Source organism: Chenopodium album, chromosome 10 (assembly GCF_948465745.1).
Source record: "Chenopodium album chromosome 10, dcCheAlbu1.1, whole genome shotgun sequence".
NCBI classification, from domain to species: domain Eukaryota; kingdom Viridiplantae; phylum Streptophyta; class Magnoliopsida; order Caryophyllales; family Amaranthaceae; genus Chenopodium; species Chenopodium album.
Window position 1 is genome coordinate 61,283,481 of NC_137843.1, and position 10,106 is coordinate 61,293,586.

General features: G+C 40.1%; 1 pseudogene; it reads right to left on the reverse strand.

Moving 5' to 3' along the window:
- Positions 1-609: 609 nt before the first annotated feature.
- On the reverse strand, positions 610-7,854 carry LOC145564469 (pentatricopeptide repeat-containing protein At2g29760, chloroplastic-like; annotated as a pseudogene).
- Between the last annotated feature and the right edge of the window lie 2,252 nt (positions 7,855-10,106).

Here is a 10,106-nt window from a genome sequence, read left to right on the forward strand (position 1 = left end):
TGGTGTAGTACCTAGGTCATAAATATCATGTTCCATTTTTTTCGAAACATAAATTTTTGCTTTGATAATATCGATTTCCAAAATTGTTGTTTATCCTGAGGCTCTAATTCCTGCTGACTTTGTTGATTTTGTTTGAATGCAAAAATCATCCAATGCATGAAAGCAATTTGCCAAGCTACGATTTCCACATTGTGTCTTTGTTTTTTTATTTAGTTCAAATTATTTGTAACTAACTTTCAAAATTTCAGGGACCTTATCCTTATACAGTCACCTCCAAGAAGGCAAGACTAGTCTTGTTTTCTGGCCCACCAAAATTGAATGAAAATCACCTCCCTTCTCCAATAAGTGTAACATCTCTATACATATATTGAGCATCAGCTCGGGAAGTAGCACCGACACAAATTATTACATGCACTTGAGAGTACCTAGAATGACGCTTCCACCAGTGCGTGATGAGTCTGGTGACCACAGGCTGACTCATACATATCACTGGGCTGGAGCATTGATGTGAGTCATGTGACTATGCGAGTACTCTTGGCCTCCTGGGTGATGCACGAAATGTTTGGCCCCAGGAAGCGACCATCACACATGAGCCCAAAGCCTACAACTACTCCTGGCCTCCCGGGTGGTGCACAAAATGTTTGGCCCGGAAAGCGACCATCACACATGTGCCCAAAGCCTACAGCATATGTGCTACGAAACCCTAAATGGCATCGGCTTTGGGCTCATGGCATTGGCTTTGGGCTCAGATGGCTAGGCACCACGAACTCCCTTACCTACGTCGTTGGAACTTCAGATGATGGCTTCTGCACAATATTTGTAATGATCATTAAGACAGTTAAACGCGCTATAGAACACAACGCCAAGCCCAAGCTGAAGGCTAACACACCTGAATTTCTCCTTGGAAGGACACAGGCACACAGCAAGCTCTAAGCACCAAAAGCTCAAACTTATTTTATACAGCTTCAGGCTGTTGGCTTTAACCCAATGCTATTTTGAATGTGCTGCAGAAGCAACCGTATGCCCAAACTGAAGGATATGACAACAAAATTTCTCGTGGACAAAGGGGCATAAACACCATGAATTTACCTAGTTACTTCAACAGAACTCCAGGCTGATGGCTTTTGCACGCGGTTTTCCTCCATCAAATCTCTGTACTTCATAGCAGCATCCCACCTTTCTGCGCCTGCATAAGCATCCGATAAAAGTACATAGTTTCCACTATTACCAGCATCTGATTCAAGAAGCTTACATGAAACAATCTCAGCTAAGGCAACATTTTTATGTAGCTTGCAGGCACTCAACAAGATTCTCCATAATACTACATCAGGAGGTGTTGTCATCTTGAGTATGAAGTTATATGCTCTCTCTAATTCACCAGAACGACTCAAGAGATCAACCACACAACCATAATGTTTCATTTGTGGGATAATTCCATAGATTCTATACATACTATCAAAAAATTCCATCCCCTTGTCTACCAATCCAGCATGCGAGCAAGCTAGCAATGTGCCGACAAAGGTTCCATGAGTTGGCCTTCGTTTTTGCATAACATTTCCTCAAATAGCTGAACAGCAGAATCAGCAAAACCATTTACTGCAAGCCCTGCTATAACTGCTGTCCATGAGACAGAGTCTTTATCACTCATACCTTGAAAAACTTGTAATGCCATCTTAACATCCCCACATTTGCAGTACAAATCAATTAAAGAGTTACCAACATAAATGTCTACTCTGATGTTATGCTCAATGATGAATTCATGAATTTCCTTGCCCATGTCATGCATTCCTAGATGAGCACAAGCAGAAAGCACACTTGATATTGTAATTTCGTCGGGTTTAATCTTATTCGACATCATTTTCTGAAAAAGTTTCACTGCATCAGAAAATTTGCCTGCTTGTGAATACCCTGTAATCATTGATGTCCAAGAAACCACATCCCTCTTCGGCATTTCATGGAAGAGCTTCCTTGCCATAACCAAATTTCCGATTTTTGCATAACCTATCATCAAAGAATTCCAAGAGACACTATTTCTATCACTCATCCGATCAAACACCCCCTGGGCTGAGTCTATCATCCGACGCTTTCCATACATATCAATCAAAGTATTCCCCAAATAAACATCTATATCAACACCACTTCTCTCAATGTAATCCACCATTGAATCAGCAATATTCCACTCACTCAACACATTACAGGCCATGATAACTTTCACCATTGTCACAGCATCCGCCCTCACATTCGCCACCTGCATCAAATCGAAAACACCCAGAACTTCTTATAGGAAATAATCCCTTGAGATTTCCATTATTGAAAGGTGTATAAATACAAAGGTTACACAAAACACTAAGCTATGATTAAGGAGTGTGAACAAACAATTAATAAATGCAAAGGGAGAAGGGGAGTGAACCTAGAGAATATACACCTAGAAAATACGCAAGTATTTACATAGTCTAATACACCCCCGCAGTCGTAGCGGGAGGTTTATGAACGCTTAGACTGTTACGGAAATCTTCGAAAAGAACCTGAGGGAGACCCTTGGTGAAGATGTCAGCAACTTGGTAACGTGAGGGAACATGAAGAACACGAACTTGACCAAGAGCAACTTTTTCGCGGACAAAGTGAATGTCCATCTCTATGTGCTTGGTTCGTTGATGTTGAACCGGGTTGCCGGAGAGATAAACGGCACTAACATTGTCACAATAAACAACCGTGGCTTTCTTGATGGGGCAATGAAGTTCAAGAAGAAGATTGCGTAGCCAACAAGACTCGGCAACAACATTAGCAACACCACGGTATTCGGCCTCCGCACTTGACTTGGAGAGAGTGGGTTGTCGCTTAGCCGACCATGAGATCAAGTTATCACCTAGAAACACGCAGTATCCCGAGGTTGAACGGCGAGTATCGGGGCAGCCACCCCAATCCGCGTCTGAGTAAGAAATGAGGCCGGAAATATGGGATGAGTACAAGTGCAGCCCGTGAGAGAGAGTGCCTTGGAGGTACCGTAATATGCGACGGAGAGCGTGCATATGTTCATGTCGAGGGTCGTGCATATACAAGCAAATTTGCTGCACGGCATAGGAGATATCTGGGCGGGTGAAGGTGAGATATTGAAGGGCTCCGGCAAGGCTTCGGTATAGAGAAGGGTCGTCAACTGGGGGTCCGGATGTGGAGCTTAATTTTGCTTTAGTGTCGACCGGGGTGGCTGAAGATTTACATGAAGACATATTAGCACGAGAAATAATATCCGCAGCATAAGATTTTTGAGAAAGAAAGAGCCCTCCGGAATGGCGAGTCACCGAAATACCAAGGAAAGAACTTAATGGGCCGAGGTCGGTCATGGCAAATTCAGAGCCAAGCTTGGTCATGATGGACCGCCGAAGAGTGGCAGAAGAGGTGGTGAGTACAATGTCGTCGACATACAGTAGAATGTATGCAAAGTCCTTGCCATGAGAATAAATAAATAAGGAGTTGTCGGACTTGCTATGAGAAAATCCAATGGTAGCCATAAAAGAAGCAAACCGATGATACCATGCCCGAGGAGCCTGTTTGAGACCATAAAGAGCCCTTTTTAGAAGACAAACATGACCCGAATGATCGTTGTCACGAAGACCAGGAGGTTGGTGCATGTAAACTGTTTCCGAAATATCACCATTCAAGAAAGCATTTTTGACGTCCATTTGATGAATGGACCAAGACTTGGAGAGAGCTATGCTGAGGACGGTGCGAATGGTTGCCGGTTTGACAACCGGGCTAAATGTCTCATCACAGTCGATGCCAACCTGTTGATTCCTGCCATTAACCACAAGTCGGGCTTTGTGCCTCTCAAAAACACCATTAGCATTCTTTTTATGTTTAAAAAGCCACATACAAGGAATCACATTGACATTGGGGGGGCGGGGCACCAACTCCCATGTCTTAGTTTTAATAAGAGCGTTAAATTCATCCATCATGGCATTTTTCCAATTCGGGTCGGAAAGGGCAATTTTTGGATTTCGGGGCAAAGGGGAAGGAGTAGTTTGGCAATTTAAATCAAAGATGACTTTAGGCTTAAATATGCCACTAGAACTACGAGTTTGGACCTGCAAAGGTGGGGGAAGGGGCCTGCTTGGGCGTTGGGCCGCAGGGGAGATGGCGTAAGTGGGCTCAGAACTGGAGTGGGCCGAAGGAGATGGGCCGCTGGAGGGTGAGGTAGGAATAGAACCAAACATTAGGGGAGTTTGGTGGATTTGGTTGGGCCGATTTGGAGAGGAGCCCATTTGAGGAGAAGGAGGGGGTCTGTTTGGAGAGCCGAAAATGGGAGGTGTTTGGGCCGGCGTGGTGTGGGCCTCAGAGGTAGGAGAGAGAGTTTGAGTTTGGGCTGGAGGTTGAGAAGTGGGCTGACTGTAGATTTGATGGAGAAGAGAATGGGAAAATCCATCCTTTAGGAAATCATAATCAGTGGGTTTTGGGGTGTGAATTTTGGCAAAGGGAAATTGAGTTTCGTCAAAAATCACATGACGAGAGATAATGATTTTTCGAGTAGAGATGTCGTAGCATTTGTATCCACGATGATTAGGGGGATATCCTAGGAAAACACATGGTGTAGACCGGGATTGGAGTTTGTTGATAGTAGTGGAGGGGAGAAGAGGGTAGCATAGACACCCAAAAACACGAAGGTGAGAGTAAGACGGATTTTGTTGGTAGAGAATTTTTGTTGGTGAGTCATATGCAAGAAGTTTGGTGGGTAGGATGTTATGGAGATATGTAGCCATTTGGAGAGCATGGTGCCAAAAGGAAGGAGGGACGGAGGAATGAGCAAGAAGAGTACGTATCATATTGTTGATAGTACGGATTTTTCTCTCGGCCTTCCCATTTTGAGGAGAAGTGTGAGGACAAGAGAAACGAAACACCATTCCATTTGAGGCACAAAATTTTCGAAAAGGATCATTATCATATTCACCACCATTGTCACATTGGAAACATTTCACATCACGTTCAAATTGAGTATGAGCAAATGCATTTAATTGTAGAAAGAGATTATGCACTTGAGATTTTCGAGCAATAGGAAAAGTCCAAAGAAAATTAGTGAAATCATCCAAGAAAAGCACATAATAATGATGGCCGGCACTACTAAGTTTAGGAGAAGTCCATATGTCACTATGCAAAATGTCAAATGGCAAAGTAGTGCATGAAGTAGAAGAATTAAAAGGAAGTTTCACATGTTTTCCAAAAATACAAGAAGAGCACACATTAGATTGTGAAATCCTATTACACTCAATAAAATTATTCTTCTTGAGGGAACTCAAAACTTGTGTCCCGGGGTGGCCAAGACGTTCATGCCACAAAGAGGAGGAGAGGGCGGCAAGGGCGGTGGGAGAGGAGTGAAGGTTGGCGGTGTTGTAGAAGGGGTAAAGTTCCCCCGAGCTATCACATCTCATACGGGTGGTCCCCGTCCGAAGGTCCTTCACACAAAAACCAAACGGATCAAATTCTATGGAAACATTATTATCACTAGTGAATTTTCGGACAGAAATTAGATTTTTTATGAGGTTAGGAGCATGAATGACATTTGTTAAGGTGAAGGGAGGGAGGGAAGCATGCCCATAGCCACGAATTGGAATACCACTACCATTGCCAACAATAATATTTTGATGATTTTTGCTCAAATTAAAATAAGACGAGAGGTTACCTTGGTGCGATGTCATGTGAGAGGTAGCCCCGGTGTCCATATACCAATTCTCATCGGGAGGAGTGAGAGTGAGAGTATGAAGGGCAGCTTCAACATCTGTGGGAGCATATCCAACTGAAGATGGGGCTTGAGCAGAGAAGGCTTGCTGCTGACCATGTTGGGGTCGAGGGCCAAGTATCCCACTTTGTTGAGGTCTGGGCCCAGCAGAAGGTCGAGCCCAAGGAGTAGTTGGGTAAGGGCAAGGAGGCATAGCCCAAGGAGGAGAAGCCCAACCACTCCAGGGGGGGGAAACTGCCAGGCAGGGGAGTTACCCCACTGCCAAGCCGACGGTGGCTGCTGTTGTTGCGGTTGATGCGAGCCGCGGCTGCCACCACGGCCTTTCCCCTGGCGGCCACCATTGCCACGACCCCTGTTCTGACCACCGCGGCCACCACCGCGGTTGTTGTTTCTTGAATTGGTGCGCTGATTTTGAGAAGGAGAAGAGTGAGGATCGTGCATATGAGATGAATTTCCCGCAGCCATTAACGCAGAACCTACAGCATTTGCCTCGTTAGATGCTTGATTTGCTTGCCTCGATTCCTCTAACAGGAGCATAGAACGAGCTTTTTGAAAAGAAACAGGGGGGTCGGATTGTTGGAGAAGAGCAGCGATGTTATCGTAAGCCTTTGGAAGACCACGAACAAGGGTTATAACAAGGCGGTGATCGGAAACTTTAGCCCCAACATTGGCTAGTTGATCCGCAAACATTTTAATATGTTGACAATAGGCAGACATATTAGAGAAATGGTTCAAATCGACTTGGGAGAATTCGGTTTCGAGTTGGACAGCCCTGTTGGTTTGATTATCCTGAAAAACGTCCTTCAACCTTCCCCACGCAGCAGCAGCAGTTGAATCAGGGACGAGAATTGTGTTGAGCAAGTCATTGGATATAGTGCTATATATCCATTGGAGCACAATTGCGTCGAGGCGACGCCAAAGGTCGGGATCGGTGGACTCAAGAGCAGAGGCAGCACCTTCTTGATCAGAGGGGAGGATGTGTTCAAGAACTTGGTGTGCTCGAGCGTTGATCTTGAAAAGTTCAACCCAAGAAATGTATTGGGCACGATCCATTTGAAGGGTAATGGGGATAACACTTTTGATGTTGTTTACAGTGAAAGCGGGGTGGAAAGCGGAAGCTTTTGGAGCTTTGGGTGAGTCACCCATGGTGATCAATACACGGCTAGAGAGAGAGAGAAAGAGGGGAGAGAAGATAGAGGGACCTAGCCTGATACCATATAGGAAATAATCCCTTGAGATTTCCATTATTGAAAGGTGTATAAATACAAAGGTTACACAAAACACTAAGCTATGATTAAGGAGTGTGAACAAACAATTAATAAATGCAAAGGGAGAAGGGGAGTGAACCTAGAGAATATACACCTAGAAAATACGCAAGTATTTACATAGTCTAATACTTCTGTATACTTATTGCATTGACTATACCCACAAATCAAAGAGTTCCAAGTGACCAAATCTCTCTCAGTCATTTCATCAAACACCTTCTGTGCAAAACCCATTTCCCCACATGATCCATACATATGTATCAAAGCATTTGACACAAACAAATATGATTCATACCCAAGTTTTAATCCATGAACATGAATCTTTTTACCCTGCAAAACATCTGAGACACGACCACATGCCTTAAGAACAAATATAAAAGTCAAATTACTCCCAGTTAACCCATAGTTTCTCATATCATTATACATATAAATTGCTTTAATTGGATCATCACTTTTGGATAATCCCTTTATCAAATGATTCCATATTAACAATGGGGGTCTTTGAATTTGATCAAATACAATCTGGGCTTTGTGTAATGTGGTTGAGGAGATAGAATATGAGCGCAAAACCAGAGAAATTGAATCTGGCTCTTTGTGTTTTTGGGTTCTGATCAAATGACCATGAAGCTCTTTAATGGCGTCGATTGAGGTTGAATTTCTGGGTAATTCTTGCGATTTGCTCATCGAAGTGAAGCTGCTTAATTGGCGTGAAAAGGGTTTAATAAATTGCATGGAAAATCTGGATTGAAGTATCATGAAGATTGAGGTTAAAAGGTATGATGGTTGAAATATGGAACCTAGGTTTTGGAATTTTAGCAAAATTTGAGATTTTGAGTAGTTCTTGATCTTAAAAAGCATTCAGTTCCCCCCAAAAAAATCCAAATTCATTGACATACAATTGTAAAATTGTGGTTTAATTAATTTTAGATAATGAAAATATCAATCAAATCATAGGTTTAAGGCGAAATTGGCCTCAACAGCACGAACTTTTAATAAGGTGTAAGTAGCAGCATGAACTTTGACTATTAGTTATATCAGCACAAACTTCTTCATTAGGTGCACAAAATATCATAAATAAAGCTCAATACCAAAAATTTTACCGAGACATGGTATCTAACATTTTATTATCATCAAAAATCGTCTGGTATTGCGTGCCTCGATTTGTATGCGGAAAAAAAAATTATCAAACGAGATTTTGAAGGTCAAATTAGTCAATTATGAGATCAAATTTATGAAAAAAATTTACAAAAAACATCGATTTCCGTGCTATAAAAATGTCTCGGTTGGGGTTTTGGGACAATTTGAACCTCGAGAACTAAATATGATAGCAAAATTTGCAAAAAGTTAATAAAATATTAAAGATTCCACGTATTCGATATAATTTCTGATCCTAAGTTTCATTTATGATATTTTGTGCACCCAATGAAGAAGTTGGTGTTGTTACGACTACTAGTCAAAATTCATGTTGCTACATGCACCTTGTTAAAAGTTCGTGTTGTTGAGGCCAATTTTGCCTAGGTTTAATGAAAGTGCCAAAATAGTTAAACACATTCGTTATGAATGATTAATTAGTATAGTATGGCTTAAAATTTGAGTACTCTAGACCTTAAATCAAATAAAGTAAAATTTTAAAGTGAAAATTAAAAAAATTAATACTCCCTCTGGCCCCGAATGATAGTCACTTTTGTCATTTTTAGTGACCCTAAATGTTAGTCACATTTGTTTTTTTCAAGTACCATTAATATTATTTTTTTACCAAAATTCTCTAACATTTGCATAAATATTTGTGCAAATTTAACTTTCCCATGTAAATTTTTCTTTCCCATGTACTTTAATTACTTTCTCTCTCTACTTTTTTGCATATCCAATGTAAATTTACTTATTCAATGTACTTTCTTTAATTCTCCTTAATTCCCGTGATTTTTCTTCAAAAGTGACTATCATTCGGGGCCGGAGGGAGTAATAATTTTTATTTTTTTTTTTAAAGAAATTCAAAGTAGGGTTTAAGTTATCATATCATTAACATCAATATTCTGTACATGAGATGGAGTTATATCATTTCACGAACGATAGCCAACTTTCCAAGGTTGAAAGTGAGTTAGATTGTGTGCTATCTTATTCTCACCCATTCTAATAAAAAAGCAATATATAATAAAAAATAAAAAATAAAAAACATTCTAAAATATCCTCTATAATTAAGTGGAAAAAAAAAATGAAAATTACTTTCACTTTTCGAATTCCCATGTAAAATCTCAACTATCAACCAGGAATAACTCTCCACAACAATGTCACTCCACTATATTCACGTACATACCGCGATTATGATTTAACAATTTATTTGTTATATAAAATCATATCTAAAACCCAGCAAATTCTAAATCAAATCAGATCTAAAGGGAAAAGGAAGTCGCGAAAAACGAAAAATATTAATCTAAATTTTCAATATCATCATCACTACCGTTAAACTTGAGACTGCAATATGCTTCTAGACAAAATAGCAAGAAGGAATGGAAGTCAATAATTTGAACAATAACTAGATAAATATTTTGGAATAATTAATGGTAAATACTTCTATATAGAATGATAATAAGGGACGTTGATATGGGTTAGTTCAATTTTACATTTTTTTTTATAGTTTTTTTAGCTGCTTAATTAGGGTTTATGCTATCATATGGATTTGTAACAAGGTATAGGCCCTGTTCTTTTGAGCGTCTGGGCAGAGCAGAGCAGATTAAATTTCAGCAGAATAGAGCAGATTTCAGGATAGCAGAGCCGAGCCGAGCAGATTTCAACATTATTATTAATACTATTATTAATGTTATTATTATTATTAATGTTGTTGTTGTTGTTGTTGTTGTTGTTGTTGTTGTTGTTGTTGTTATTATTATTATTATTATTAAGTGCATATACTATTGATTTAGGTGAGTGAAAACATAAATAAATGTGTATCATATTTAACATATGTTTATAGTAGAAAGATAAAAGACAACAGTTTACTTATATTCATTTCACAAAAAATTAAAAATAAAATGATTTAATAAGTAATAATGATTTTACTTATAAATATGTCTTAATAATATATTTTTAACCCTCAAAATAATAATATACAATAT